Here is a 12,506-nt window from a genome sequence, read left to right as displayed (position 1 = left end):
TTATAGTTTTTTTCTAGTACTAATTAAAGCTGCTCATTAACAATGTCTGTTGTTTTGATATATAAATAAAAAATTTTACACTATCTTTAATGAAACTCTTACCATATTATTGAGAAAAAAAACAATATTGCACAAACTGCAACTTAACATAAAGTAAAGAATATAAATAAAATAAAATAGCTAGCTATAAGAGTGACGAATAATATCAACAAAGTTTTAGTAAATGCTAATACTTTGTTTTGCAGCCGTATTTTAATTTGAATGCTAATAGTACAGCATTTTGTTGATACGAAGATACAGTGAGTAACAGCTTGAAAGAGATTTATCGGTAACATTGTGTTTACCGTTATTTGTAACAATGCATTGTCAAATTCTCCATTCCGATTGGTCAGAAGGCGGAGATTCGTCTGCAAAAACAGCAGCTCTGGCTTGTCGTTTTAGATTTATATCAATAAACACATTTGAATATGTTATCATTTCTATATCTACAACTTACACAACTGTCTAAACATTAAAAAAAAAACAGATTTAAAAAAGTTTATTTAAAAAAGAAAAATGTGTGGATTTTGATTTTTTTGTAAACAGGTGTTTAATATTTGAATATATTTTTTAATGTTTTTCATTTTTTAATGATTTTTTAGGTTAAGGTAACATTTAATGGAATGAGTCTCCAGTATCAGCGTTTTTTTTACCGGGACAGAGTGGTTTTGGTTTCTTGTGATTTTTCTCTTAATTAAGCTAGCTTGTTTGGCTAATGGGCAGCACGGTGGCTTAGTGGTTAACACTGTTGCCTCACAGCAAGAAGGTTCAAAGGTTCGGAATCCCGGGTTCGAACAGGGAGGGGCCTTTCTGTGTGGAGTTTGCATGTTCTCCCCATGCTTGCGTGGATACTCCGGTCTCCTCCCACAGTCCAAAAACTTGCACATTAGGTTGATTGGCCATAGGAGTGAGTGTGAGTGTGTGTGGTTGTCTGTTTATATGTGTGGCCCTGTGATGGACTGGCAACCTGTCCAGGGTGTACCCCTGCCTTTCGCCCAATGTGTGCAGGGATAGGCTCCAGCATATCCCCGTGACCCTAATTAGGAATAAAGTGGGTATAGAAAATGGATGTTTGGTTAATTGACTATTAAATGTAACTCTAAATGGATAAACAAGTATGATTTGTTGTTTTGTTCAAAAATGTTAATGGTTGGTGGTGTATGAGTAATGAAACGCTCCAGGACATGGCCTTATTGGCAAATGATCTACTTCCAGGTGGTAAGTAGATTGGTAACTCAGCTAATAATTACACTGCCCCATCTTTTTGATTATTTTTCTACAACAGCAAGACACAGAGGGTTTTATTTTTTATTTTTATTGACATACATCATGAATTTAATAATGATTACTGGCTAGCTACAGTTTTGAATTTTTTTTTTTTAATATCTAAGTGCAATTTCAACAGGAGGTAAACGTTGTGTAACATACTAAAAATACACACACTACCATGTCCAGAACTGCTGCCCAAAACTAGGTCCTGCCTACCTAGGGAGCCTACTCCTGATGATTTATAATATAGCATAACTTTTATTTTAGTTTATAGCATTTAGCTAGTTAACTAGTAAAATTGCACACAAACAAACAAGCAAAACCCACATTCTCGCTCTTTCCGTTCCTACAGTGTGAGAATGAGACTAACGGATGGGAAATGATGTCATCCCCCACTCTCTCTCTCTCTGTTTGTCTCTCTGTCTCTCTCTCTCTCACACACACACACACACTGTCTCTCTCTTTCTTTGTCTTTCTCTCTCCGCTATGCCAACTCTCTGAATGCCCAGAGGTCAGTGGCTGGGCGTCATGGCAACGAATAAAGTTCCCGTCCGGTCGAACTTCTTCTTCAGGCGGCTGAGTGGCACCATACACACACACACACTTTCCCTGCCCTGCAGCGTCTCTAAGTGCGTGATGGAGTGTGTGGCAGTATGTGATGTGATGGAACCTGACCTGCTTCCACACTGACACAGACAATGGAGTGAGAACTCCAGGAGACAGGACTCTCTCTCTCTCTCTCTCTGTCTCTCTGTGTGTGTGTTACCTAACCACACATGGACTGGTCTCTGAGTCACAATAGATGAAGGACAAGAATGAGAACAGAAAGGTTACATTTCTCTCTCTCTCTCTCTCTCTCTCTCTCTCTCTCTAAGATTAGTAATAATATGGCCTTGGAAAAAAAGACCTTAGAAATGTGTGTCTGTGTGCTTGTCTGTACTTTTGTGTGTGCACACTCATGCATGGAGATTCATTCATGTGTATGTATTTGTGTGTTGGGGGATGTGTGTGTGTGTGCGCGTGTGTTGAGGAGTGATAAGAACCTCAGATGTTTTCCATCAGCATACTTATCACACCAAACACACATCATGGTATAATGTACTTATGAGGACCTTCCAAGACATAATTATAATGCAGTTAATTACACAAAACTTAACCTCAACTTCAGGGACCAAAACAATTGTTTCTCTTTAACCAGTTTGCAGTTTTTCTACTGGGAACCTGATAACCTGATCTCAGATATTCTTGTCCTTGTTTGGTTCCCACAATGATATAAATCCCACACATACCATGTACCATGTTTTTTTTTAATAACCGAATATTGTACTCAGTGTTTGTTTTGTCTTTCTCAATAGAAAAAAAGCAAATTTCAGAACTTTAACTTTACACATACCAAGTAAAACTACAATTTTCACATCATAGTCTAATAGTCCCCTTATAAAACAGTGTGTGAGCAAATCTGAGAAAACCGATGCAGATTTAAAGGCAATGAGTGTGCATGCCAAATATTGATTTGGTTTATAGTTCATTACTGTTTACTGCTTTTAGTCAATAAATAGCTCACTTTGATGGCATCTTTGCTTTAACACATTTCTCTACACATGCCAAAAACTTGTACTAGTGTTTAAGAAATAATACTGGTATTTGGGGACTCGTTTTTTTTCTTCATCACCCGCTCTCAGATTGTAATGAGACTGTAAATGAGTGCTTTATTAAAGGCAAGAACACTTGTTTGGTGAAGCAGACTGTAAATTACTGTAAGCCCAGATTTGTTGTAGCATCAACTTTAACACCAGTTACCTCATTAAAATGATCCACATTGGTCTTTTTTCAATAACATCTGGATTTTATTCACTAAAATAAAAAAGTCACAAGCATTTTTCAGTTCATTTAAACTCATTTCTTTATGTATCTTTTCAGATTTTCTCATTTTAGAGACAAGGAAGAAAAAAAAAGTGGGGACCCAGGACCCCCAGAGGCATATGAAGCCTAGCCACAGGGTCCACTATGATTTTCTAATTTTATTAGAGTGGTAGAAAATTACAGCCCACATTATGGACACTATTATGCCTGTAAATCATGTCAAATGAAATCAAATGTTTTGGTTAAAAAAAAGATTTATGGAACTTTTGCAAATAAATTTTGAGGTCCAAAAATAGGTACATTTATTTTAGACAATTTTATAATATGCCTAATTTTAAAATTTTGTAAAACAAGGAAATACTGAAGGGGTTTTAGGAATTTATTTTAAAGATTTAAAGTGGTTGCAATTTTCCTGAATTTGAGGCCGGGTTATTACTGAGGGATATTACGTTTTAGTTCCCTAGTGTAGTTATTGATTGTAATATTTCTATATCTGCCCTGTGCCAAATTAGATTTTTATGAAATTAAATATAAAACCGTATATGGTTGCATGCTAAAAATATGATTACTAGCTACTACAGGGGCGGTGGTAGCTCAAGTGGTTAAGGCTCTGGGTCACTGACCGGAAGATCGGGGTTCAAGCCCCAGTACCACCAAGCTACCACCAAGCTACCACTGTTACCACTGTCCCCCAATCTCCCCGTGCTCCAGGGGTGCTATATCATGGCTGATCCTGTGCTCTGAACCCAACCCCCAAGGATGAGATATGTGAAGAAAGAATTTCACTCTGCAGTAATGCATATGTGACAAATAAAGGTAACTTAACTTACTAATATAGCTAAACAAATATTAAAATCAAAATTTGTTACCAAACACACCTGATGTAGCAGAACAGCTGGAATTTTTTATTACATTTTTCTCATTTTGGGAAATGAACAGCTACCTTATTCCCGGTTGCCACTAGGAATTTTGGGCACGTTGACAGCTTTATGCACTGATCCCCCCACGCCGAGCAGTGTTCATTCCCCAGGGTCCTCAGGGGCCTCCTGTCTATTTCAAACTCCCTCTTTTTATTGGACCCCTGCACAGAAACTTCACTTTTACATGCCTGGAACATCCAATATTCCCTGATCTCACTATGAAATCAGTGAAATCTCACATGGAAATGTATCAGTATGTTATGAGATCATTAGCTGTTTTCACTTGCAAAGCACTGACACTGGAGACTCTTTCCATAAATGTCTATAAATGTGTCTTCTTAGAAAATACGTTACCATCTCAACGCTTACACACTTTTTGTTTGTTTGTTTGTTTGTTTGTTTATGCGGACCATCTACTGCCACACAAATCCCTGTGAATGAGATGTTAACATGTTAGAACAAACACTTTAATATAAACCCCTGACTTAAAGCAGCACTGAAGTCAGAGCTTCTGTAGTGGAAAATGAATCAACACCTTCTGGCCAATCAGAATGGAGAGTTCAGCAGCTATGTGTTCTAACACAAACAACAATATTATAAAAATGTAGACTAAACAAAAACACCGGTGAAATCTTTAGCAAACACATTTAACTATTTAATAATGTCATCCTTAAAGATTTCACTCAACCATATCAAATTTAATTCAGATTCAAAATTGATATCTAAATGTGACTGTGTCCAAGAATGATTTTCTAGATAACAAAACACATTTCACAGTTCAGTAAATCTAATTATAAAGATTTGGATCAAATTATCTACCTAATTCTTCTTCTTCTTATTATTATTATTATTATTTTAAAGGCTCTTCAATATTTACATTTAATTTTTCAGTTGGACACGTGGTTTTATTTTTTCACTAAACGATTTGTGGCACCATTTACTTATTTCTTTTTCACATAAATAATTATTTTTCACACATGGCGTCATGTAAACGATACATGATGATGTGGTTAAATGAAGTTGTATTTTCTGGACGTTTAATTTTATTCTGTAATTTGCAAATTGCTCCTAAGCTTATTGAAAAAAATATGAAGGAGAATTTTTGGGGTCTGAAATGAAGGCGATTTGTAATTTTCGGACGAGTTTTAACTCTTTCTTAAAGCAAACCCATAATTCGAGTGATAATTTATAATTTAGTGATAATATATTATATTATATTATATTATATTATATTATATTATATTATATTATATTATATTATATTATATTATACATTGTGATAAAAATGACCGTGATACGAAATGTAATTTGAGCACATGCCTCCTTCTGCGTTCTCTGCGTTCATCTTCGAATGAAGTGATGGCTTCAGGCTGAGTTGAGCTCACAGAAGAAGGAAAAGAAGAAAAAGAAGAAGGGGAGTAACGGCGTTGAGAGAAGGAGTAATCATGCTTTTCTGCACCAGAAGCATTTTCTGTTTCCTGAAGGAGTTTCTCTGCTGCGTTTTTGTGCTTTAATTGTCCACGGATCGAGAATCTGGAGCATGGAAACACGAGCTGCAAGCAGGGAAAATTGATGGTTAAAAAAAAAAAAAGAAAAGAAAATAGAAAAAATCCACGACTTGGTTCACATTCCAGACTCGTATTATTTCATAAACCGGATAAACACTTTCACAGACGAACTGCACGTAATGACTGTTTGAAAGACGAGTCAAACAGCTCACGGTGTTATGGCTAACGTTTCTAAATTACATTATGAGGCAGATTGATGGCATTTGCATAGGATTTCTTTTGCCCCACAGCAATAATATTAAATTACATGCATGCAAACAATATACGCGCTGTTTAAACAGCCGTGTTTCAGGAGTTCATAGCAATAATTCAACCATAATTTGCTCTTGGAGTAAAGAAATTAACTCCATATTGCTACTGGGAAGGTAGAGTCATCTAAAGGATAAAATTCAAACCTAGCACTTGGGTGATGATAATAAGCATTTGGATGCTAAATCTGAAGCTAAGCTGTAATGTTAAAGCTTATAAACTGAAGGTACTCGAGTGTGTGGGTGTGTGTCTGTGGGCAGATGGTGAGGACGGTGAATTACTCATGACTAGGTGACAAGATGTTCGCCTCGGGGCATGCTGGTCTGGTTATAACGGTGATACTGGATACAACACACATAAAAACACACACACGCTCCCATCTAGCAATGACACTTCAGTCCTCGAGTGTTTTAAAAGGTACAGTCAATAAGTTGGCAGCAAAAAAATCAAAGCCCCTTTTCCCTTAGGGTCCATTCATGGTGAAATTAATTCTGCTGTATCGATTTCTCTTCTCTTGTATCAGAGATCAACATCTCGATCTGACATGACTCGACAAAACTCTTAACTCTTATCCGAACAAGGGAACACACACCCTTCTTTTTGAGCGAGACGGGGCACATACGAGAGGGCTCCATTCTTAAGGATAGAAAAATGGTAAGGGTGCAGTAAAGAGGGTAAAATGATGGGAAGGTATAACCAAGATACCGTTTAGGGTTTGGCTGAAAAGAAGGGCAACGGGGACATGTGTATAAGTTAGGGGTCGAAATCTAGGCAAGTTAGTTTTGGTAATGGTTAAGGATAAAGGGTGGGGCAGTACACTGTTTAAGAATATCATGAAGGGGTAAAAAGCTGGGCAAGGTAGACTCGGGTACAAATTAAGGGTAAAATGGAGCTGATGAAGCGAAAGGATAGGTGATCTTGGAGGGAATTGTTTCTTCTTAAACAAGGGTGGGTTCTATTTGTACCTACTGTGGGGTAAAAAGTGGTGTAGGATAGACCAGGATTTAAGAGCAACAGTGTTGTGCTCAATGAAACTGTAGGATAAGGAGAAGGGGCACATGGGTCTTCTTTGTGGGTTAAACATGGTCAAGTAAGACTTTTAAGGGTGAGTAGGGTGTATTGTGAGATTGTTAATATTTAAATGCAAAAAATTGGTGATCATTTATTAGGTAAGATTGGACAGGTGAGATGAAACAGAAATGAGGGACTGATGCAACAGGGGTACTGCTTATCTGAAAGTGACCTCTATAGTTTATATCACTTGGGTTTGTGGGTAAAAAAAAAACTGATGATGTGGGGTAATATTAGCAGTACAAAGGCAGAAGGGACAGGAGTACTGTTTAACAGTTAATGAGGGTCAAGGTTTTTTTTTTTACATTTTAGGGGAAGCGATGGGGAAGGTGGGACTCGGTGGCTATGTGAGATAGGTGTGTTTAAGAGTAAAGGGAACAGGGGTAGAATTAAGTGTAAACTGAGATGCAGGTAAAAAAAACAAAACAAAAAAAACAGGTATTTATTAAAGAAAGGTTTTCCTTTGATAAGAGGGGTACTGTTGAAAAATAAAAAGGTGGGGAAGCTGAGACTGGCGTCACAGGGGTAGTGCTTAGTGGTGTGTATATGGGACAGGTGAGACCTAGATTCTGTTTATGGGTACAAAGGAGCAGATAAGACAAGGGTACTGGGGACCATTTAAATAGGGACAGGTATAAAAGGGTACCATTTAGGAATAATAAGATTGGGAAAGTGGGAAGGAGTTAAAACAAGGGACTGGTGTACCTTGTTATTATAGAATTATATAAACAGGGCAGATTGTATAGACTTGGAATAGTGTATAGGAGTAAAAAGGGACAGATAAGGTAGGTATTGCTTAGCAGTTAATTGAGAGGCAGATGAGATTTAGCTGTAAAACAGAGGACTGGTTTAGAAGGGGTACTGTGTAGCGGTATACACAGGGCAGATAGTGTTTGAGGGAAAAAAGTGGCAGATGAGATAGTGTGACATTTAGCTATAATATAAGTGGAAGTTAAACATGGGTATGATATCATTTCAAAAAAAAGAGATTGAAACAGGTGTGTTTGGGGAATAATGGGAAGATGAGACTTAGGAGGTATTTACTGGCTAAAAAAGAGGGACAGGTGTAGGAAGGGCAGATCAAGTGAGTACCATTTGTCATCCAAAAAAGGGACAGAAAAAAATTGTATCATGTACCAAAAATGGGGCAGGTGAGACGATGGGGAAGGTGAAACTAAGGTAGTGTTTAGTGGTTAGAAAATTAGGGACTGGTGTGATTGTTTAATGGTAAAAACATGGACAAGTGAGACATACGGGTAGACGCTATGAGGTGACAGTGGTGGATCAAGTGGCTACCATTTACTATATGTGTAAAAAGCGGGGCAGATGAGACAGGGATACTGTAACGGTTTTGTCAAGAGGAACAGGTATAACTGGGATTTAGGGCTAAAAGGTGGGATTCAGGTATTGAACCACTTTAATGGTAAAATGAGGGATCAGTGAGGGGGATAAAAAGGGGCAGTTGAGATTTGGGTGCTCTTAAGGGGTGAGACGTATGAAAAATGAGGACCTCTAATGGGTCTCTAATGCAAGTCCCCAGTTTTTCACACTGTACTGTGTAAATAGTCATGTACCTGTTGGCATATTGTTTGTTAACTTGAATAAGCAAGTCCTTACTGTTGTACAAAACACTGATTCAGACCTGCATTGGGGCGTTACATCACTTTAGTGTGGGTTATTGGAAAAAAGGTGTGTGTGTGTGTGTGTGTGTGGTGTAAATCTTGTGTTGCTCCTCTTTGTTCTTGATGAGCTCCATTAATCTTTGAAGTTAGGGTGTTTCTCCATGATACTCAGGGGTGGATATAATGAGTTCACACACACGTACACACACATACACACACACACTTTCTAGACTCTGTGAGTGGGAGGACATGAAGGTCAGTGTAAAACTAGAAGCTGGAAAAAGTAAAAGGTAGTGGTTGACACTAAAGGTTTGTTCTATCTCTCTTTCCGTGTGTGTGTGTAGTGCTTTGTGGAGGCATCAAACTTCTCAGTGCAAGTGTGTAATAGTTTGGTCAAATGCTATCTCCTTCTCCATCTTTCAGTCACACGTACACCCACACATGCAGAAAGTACTGTGTTCGAAGGGCACCGAGGAGAAAAAGAGAGCGAGAGAACAGAGAGAGAGAGACAAATAAGAGGTGAGAGTCTATCTACAGTTCCACTGAGTGCGAGTTACTGCAAGTCTGATGATCGGTCAGCTAATGTAAAGCCTATTATGACACCATAAGAAACCGTGTATAAGTGGCAGCACTTTTTTTTTCTGGTAATTACTGAATAATCAGTAGTAAGATAGAAGAGTGAGGGTCATCAGTAAGAGTCATAAACCAAATAGTAAACAATCGTGAGTCACACAGACAAGCATCACTGAGCATCATTTACATATGGGCATGGGTTTGGAGAACAGATTTAATTTCCTAGAGTGAAATATCAGATTGGCTCAGTAGCCACAAACACACACACACACACACACAAGCACCTAGCATTATGGGGACCTTAGCCCTTAGGACATTTGTAGGTGTTTTTCTGCTTCTGGTCAAGTTAGAATCCAGATGTTCTTGTGTAATTATATTTTTTAAAACAGCTGTGTCTGTGTGTGTGTGTTTGGGGGTTGGGGGGAGTAGATCAGAGCTTTGATTATTTGTTCAGGATGGAACAGGAATTTAAATTCCTGCTTCTGCAGTTAAGCCAAATCAGCACAGGAGAGAGAGAGAGAGAGTGTGAGTGTGTGTGTGTTTGGGGGGGGCAGGGGGGTGATTCCTCTCCAGTTCACTGAGGACCGATTTAACAAGTAGCATCTCAAGCACACTAAAGAGTGTATGATCAATATGTCGATATTGGCTCTGGTGTGTGTGTGTGTGTGTGTGTGTGTGAGCGGGATAGTGTGCGCAAGAGTTTTGGCAGCAAATGGAGAGTGACATTGATTTCCCAGCATGCATTATTCACACATACACTACAGTATCCAAATTCACAGAAGCCTCTTCATTATTAACTAGCGGGAATTTCTCTGCAGAGTTGTCATGGAAACTGTTATTACATCACAGAGAGATTTCCTTAGATGTAAGGTTGTGATGTCACAGTGTGAAATCAGAATTCATTCCAGTTGCACATGCCGAGTCAGGTCTGAAAACTGCTGGCATGAGATGGAAGGATGGAAAGAAATGAACAGGAACACTAATAGTATGTGTGTGTGTGTGTGTGTGTGTGTGTGTGCAGGATTGGATTGGTTGTCTGGCTGACATTTGAAATCTGGTGTTTCTTTATCCTTTACCACACACACTTCAGACTGACAGGTCAAGAGTGCAGCTCTAACCTAATTAGCTATAAATCTGTGGTGCTGACAATCTGAAATGGCAACACCACACTAAATCAACACACACACACACCAGTGACATGTCTACATCCAGGTATTACATTCTCATGTCTGTCTCTGAGATGTGTCCTTCAGTGTGTGTTTGTGTAGGGAAGTATGCTTTACATGACAAAGGGTAACACACACACACACACACACACACAGAGTGTTCTGCAGATCAGACCTTACTGACCTATCGTGTAAAGCAGCTGGCTGTCAATGGCAACCGCATCTCAATGACCCAGGGGCCATTCACATGCTAATGCTAACACACACATACACACACACACACTAGGATAACATGCTCACACTCATATTCATACATGCGTTGTCTATATCTCTGATAACACAAACACACACACACACACACATGAACTGGTCAGGCTCTGAGATGATAAGGTGCTGTTGAGACTCCTGAGAGGAAGCGATAAAAAAAGAGATCAAGTGACTGATAGAACTCAGGCAACTGTTATTCACCCTATATCACACACACACACACACACACACAGAGAGAGAGAGAGAGAGAGAGAGAAATGAACGAGTATGCAAGAAACAATCAGAAAGAGGACAGAGACAGAAAAAAGAGATGGGAGCTGAAACGAGGCTGCTGATTGGTCAGCTTGATTTAAAGACATTATGACATCATAAAATGGCAGGTGTTGAATTCAGGTTTTACATTCCTAATAAAATATCCTTTATCCTACAAAGCTTGTTACACTCAGAACACGCAACTGCACACACTTATTCCACACATTGTGTGTGTGTGTGTGTTGTGTTTATTCTTAGGAGAAACTCTCCATATGATTACTGATACAAAATTAGAACCGTAATTATGACCTGTATCCACCACAGGGTGTGTGTGTGTGTGTGTGTGTGTTTGTTCAGGTTTTTAGCTCTTTGTTGGAAACAAATATCCTCATAATAATACAAAAATCTTTGAAGACACTCTTTGGAGATCATCTGTGGGTTCTTCAGTTAGCTTGCTGATGGAACCCTTATCCGTTCTTTATAGAACTCTAGATGTGTGTGTGTGTGTGTGTGTGTGTGGACACATGTTAAAGCACTCATGTTTGAGTCTGTACAGCTGTTCTTGTCTGGTTTGAGTGAGAAAGGAGACTGCATGTGTGTGTGTGTGTGTGTGTGTGTGAGAGAGAGAGTGTGCAAGAGACCCATGTCTGTTTCTATCGTTTATTTAACTACTCCATCAGTCCATAAAACACACACACACACATCTCTATCCATGTGACAAGTGTGTGTGTGTGTGTGTGTTATGGAATATACACACTCAGCCTGTGATAGCTGATAAGTGACTGACCCAATACAGACTGGACCAGACTCAGTCCAAACTTCACCAAGTGCACTTGATCTCATAGCGTATTGGTCTGAGGCCAAAGATTTCACAAGAAAGATGAATAAACTAGAGCTCACACTCCTGACAGGACCCGAATGTCCACTTTCTGTGCTGACCATATCATTGTGTGAAGTGTGTGTGCATGCATTAATACCTCTGTGTGTGTGTGTGTTTTAAAGAATATATGAATATAAATGAACTCATTTGTGTAAAAGAAAGTCAATGAATATGAACTAGGACTGATAATGCTGTTGCATGTCTACTCTGTGTGTGTGTGTGAGGTCAAGGTCGTCCGATATTTGTGATTTTAACTCATTCTGTTTGGGCAGGTGGGAATCGTTTACCTGTGTGTGTGTGTGTGTGTGTGTGTGTGCATGCATGTGTGTAGGTGTGTGTGTGTGTGTGTGTGTGTGTGCATGCATGTGTGTAGGTGTGTGTGTGTGTAGGTGTAGGTGTACTGTTACACACCCCATCACTGCTAAAGCGATTTACCAGCTTCATCCCTGCAAGACATAGAGCCTTTGTGTGTGTGTGTGTGTGTGTGTGTGTGTGTGTGTGTGTGTGTGTAAGTTTATGAAATGTAGGTACTTTCAGGATGAAAAAAAAAGCACTGTAAAATGGAGAAAAAGGAAAAGTGGTCTGTCTTTCTTTTGTTCTCAAACTAAACTTCTGGGTTTTATTTCTTTCTGTTTTCTCTCCTTCTGCAGTTTTTCTGTCATTCTTTTCCTTTCTCTGTCTTTCCTCTTTTTCATCTTTTTCTGTCTTCTTCTTTTTATCTCTTTCTCAGGCTTTCTCTTTTTTTCTTTTTAAAAATCTTTTGTTTT

General features: G+C 38.7%; 1 protein-coding gene across 5 annotated transcripts in view; it reads left to right on the top strand.

Moving 5' to 3' along the window:
- The window catches only part of fat3a (FAT atypical cadherin 3a), a 108,113-nt gene that overhangs the window by 17,285 nt on the left and 78,322 nt on the right, over positions 1-12,506 (top strand). The window contains exon 1 of one of the 5 annotated variants that reach the window (XM_058413813.1): positions 9,079-9,120. The exons of the other annotated variants lie outside the window; for them this stretch is intronic. The gene's annotated coding sequence lies outside the window, so the exon portion shown is untranslated. Of the gene's footprint in view, positions 1-9,078; positions 9,121-12,506 lie in introns of those variants that run through there. 5 annotated transcript variants of the gene reach the window in all.

This window comes from Hemibagrus wyckioides, linkage group LG17 (genome assembly GCF_019097595.1).
Source record: "Hemibagrus wyckioides isolate EC202008001 linkage group LG17, SWU_Hwy_1.0, whole genome shotgun sequence".
NCBI lineage: Eukaryota > Metazoa > Chordata > Actinopteri > Siluriformes > Bagridae > Hemibagrus > Hemibagrus wyckioides.
The sequence above is the reverse complement of the archived record's forward strand: the minus strand, read 5'-3'. Positions and strand labels throughout refer to the sequence as shown.